Genomic DNA, 3179 nt, shown 5'->3' on the forward strand with positions numbered 1-3179 from the left:
GCATAAGCTATATTTTTGCCATGAGTATGACTTCTGATCACAATAACTGTGCTCCAACCAAGTACCCATGTTTAAGTGACTGAATCTGGCCATCCCATTTTATAACCCCCTCCCACTTAATAACAGTCAAGTGAAATAAACCCACTGAATTCTTGGAGTATTCCTCATATTTGCCAACCAATTTTTTTCTAGAGGACATTCTCTCTGTACATGGATAGCACGTCCAGCTCATTCCTTGAACGTTCACTTTGATTTCCTCCCTGGCTCACATAAATAAATAAAAACCTTGTAACTCATGATTAATAATAGAGCATGGTTGAAAAGGAAAGCTTAATAGACTCTTCCTACAAATTCTTGCACAGCAGCAGCAATAGGAGACCAGGTTCCTTCTTCAGCCAGGTGCAAGTAAGCAACAAAGATTGTTTTGGATTTTGGGGTGCCAAGAGAATCTCAATAGGTTTGAAATGTACTTCACTGCATTTAGATTTTAGGAACATGGCTTTCTAATCTATATAATGTGGTTTTGTGTGTGTGTGTGTGTGTGTGTGTGTGTGTGTTTCATTGGGATGCTATGTTTTGCATACATTAGGCTGGGTTCCCAAAACACCATTTAGGTGCAAAAGTTTAGACAGTAAGTAAACTTCAGTGAACAAAGTGGGATTTATTTATAAGTAAGCGTGAACAGAACAGCAATGTTAAAAGGTGTTATATGAGTGTGGTGTCAGTCACTGAGGTTTGGTTTTACTCTCAGGGAGGGCTCAGTTTGCTTGCTACAGCAACACATTTCACATATCTTTCCCCCCCAAACTTTACATATGATAATAAAAACAACAGCAAATCATTAGTTCTATGGAAGAATGTTATTTTCAAATTGTGCTTCAGCTCAAGTCATCCATGGCAATCATGACAACTATGGTGTTCAAGTAAGGATATTTTTTTCCTCCTTTTCCTCCTGAGTCTCTAGTTATCCTGAAAAGGTTTTATTTTTACTTGCAGCACCCCTTTCCTGTTATGATTCCATACATCTAGAGATTCACTGGCATTTTTACTCCATGAGCTGTGCAATTTTACATCCCATGGAAGGATGGGCACCATTGCACACTTACTACCCCCACACGTAAGCAGTTAATAGCTCATGCAGAGTAATGATCTTTTCAGAACCTTTTTTTCCCCTTCCCCTGCCAGTTTTTCTTCCTCCGCCCTTCCTTCTTTACCAGACAGGGAATAGAGTTACTAAGCAGCAAGTGAGTCCTTAACAACCTCTCTCCTCTGCCCCTCCCCTTTCCTTCTACTCTCCTTTTAACCAATGGTGAGGACCTGAAAAGATGTATGTCACAATGTGAGAGGGCGGGATAGAAGCCTTGTGTGGGAGGGAAGAACAGTAGAGACACTGGCCACTGTATGAACAGCAACCTGTGGATCCAGGAAGGTGTTTTTTTCCCATCCTTTCCTTAGCACCATCTGCAGATAGGTGAGTAGCAGCTACTCTGGCTTCTCTGAAGGCCTCTCTTGGCACCAGGGAGGCAGCATCTCTCAAGGAACACCCAGCAATCATTGTACATACTAATCTTCTAGGTAGAGTGTCTTACTTGTCTGTCCTTCAAGAGTGAATAAGCAGAAAGAAAAGACGGGCATAGGGCAATTCACTCTCTTTGCACTCATGGCTTCATAGGAAATGAGTCTTTGGATTGGTCCATGGAAAGTGAAACCATAGGGGCAAGTTAAGATAAGAGAATATCCTTCTGCTCCTTGCCTACTTCCTGAAATTAATCCACTGCACAAAGCCAAGTACCCGTGAAAACTTAAGAAAACAAATATATATATAATAAAGATGTAAAAAAAAGTACTGTAAGATCCCATGGGATGCGAAAGAGAAAGAGGAGAAAGCAGACAGGTGGAGTATGGGGAAAAGTTTAGGAGGAAAACAGAATTTGAATAATAGCAATATACCAGTATTAATAATATCCTAAAATGTTTACACATTATGTAAATTTTACTTCTAATTTATTCACATTGATCTGAAAGTTAAGGCAGAGATGTGGGATTGAAAGATCAAGGATACCGGTAACATTTGTGGTTGGAAAGTGATGCCATAAGATGGTTAACACTTTGCTCTCTACAATATTCTGCTCCCAAATCCTTTCTATAAACTTCATTTTGTGAAATGGGGTGTAATTTATTCATAATAGTAATGCAGGGAGGAAAGCAAACCTCTGAATATCACATCTCAACAGAAATACAGTATAAACCTGCTAATTATCTTGTCTTAATTTGTAATTATGAGACCCAAATGCCCAAGGCTTCAGTTCTAGCAACTGTTCTGGAATGTTTATTTAACAGACCTTTTGTCATCTGACCCAATGGGAATAAATCAATGCATCTGAATTTAAAAGGCACTTAGATTTACCAAACTGAAAGAAGATAATTGATTTCCTTATTACAGGGGCATTTTTTTTTCCTCAACCATTTGCTGTAGTTTGTAATAAAAAGCTATTGGGCAATTTGGTGCATATAATTATATTTCCAAAAATAGATATAAAATAAGTCAAGTCTGATTGCTGTGTAAAATTATGCATTATTTAAACATCACTTACTCATGGATATTAAAGATAAGAAAATATACTATGATAGTAGTAGTAATAATGGTAGTGGTAGTAATCACAATATGGCTATCATTGTTTAGACTTCCTGAACTAACCCTAACCTTAACAAATAATTATAAGCATAGTGTGAGAAACAGTATGAGATAACGCACAATATAGGTCTGAATGAAAACAGTATCTGCTGTGAGCTCCATCCAGTCGCCCTGACTCTACCCTGAATTAAGGGATTACAAGTTATAATTATAAAACGATCTGAGTGAAAATTTCTGTAGACGAGCGCAGGTTAGAGTTTGCTTAGCAGAGCAGTGGGGAAGACTTTTTATCCTCTGCTCCAAACTCAGCTTTTCTTGTGTAGCTTTCTAGGTACTTTATTCAAGAACATGGCTTCTAAACAAGTTTGACAGCACAAAATGTCACATGGCCCACAAGTTTAGGCTATGTGGAGGCTTCTGAACGTGCTTGCTAGAATTTGCTTCAAAAGCTTCTTTGACAGACTCTTTTTTTTGTTTGTTTGATTTATTCTTTTGGGGGCTAGTATTGTTGATAATACTATAAAGTCCCTGCATTTTTCTTGGC

The 3179-nt window shown here is 38.2% G+C and overlaps 1 protein-coding gene across 1 annotated transcript in view; it reads left to right on the top strand.

The window, feature by feature from the left end:
- Positions 1 to 1371: 1371 nt before the first annotated feature.
- Positions 1372 to 3179, top strand: part of TEKT3 (tektin 3) — a 21025-nt gene continuing 19217 nt past the window's right edge. The window contains exon 1 of the mRNA XM_026667236.2: positions 1372 to 1471. The gene's annotated coding sequence lies outside the window, so the exon portion shown is untranslated. The remainder of the gene's footprint in view (positions 1472 to 3179) is intronic.

Source organism: Notechis scutatus, chromosome 2 (genome assembly GCF_049901735.1).
Source record: "Notechis scutatus isolate UNSWTSFEM ecotype Mainland chromosome 2, rNotScu1.2, whole genome shotgun sequence".
In the NCBI taxonomy this organism is placed as follows: domain Eukaryota; kingdom Metazoa; phylum Chordata; class Lepidosauria; order Squamata; family Elapidae; genus Notechis; species Notechis scutatus.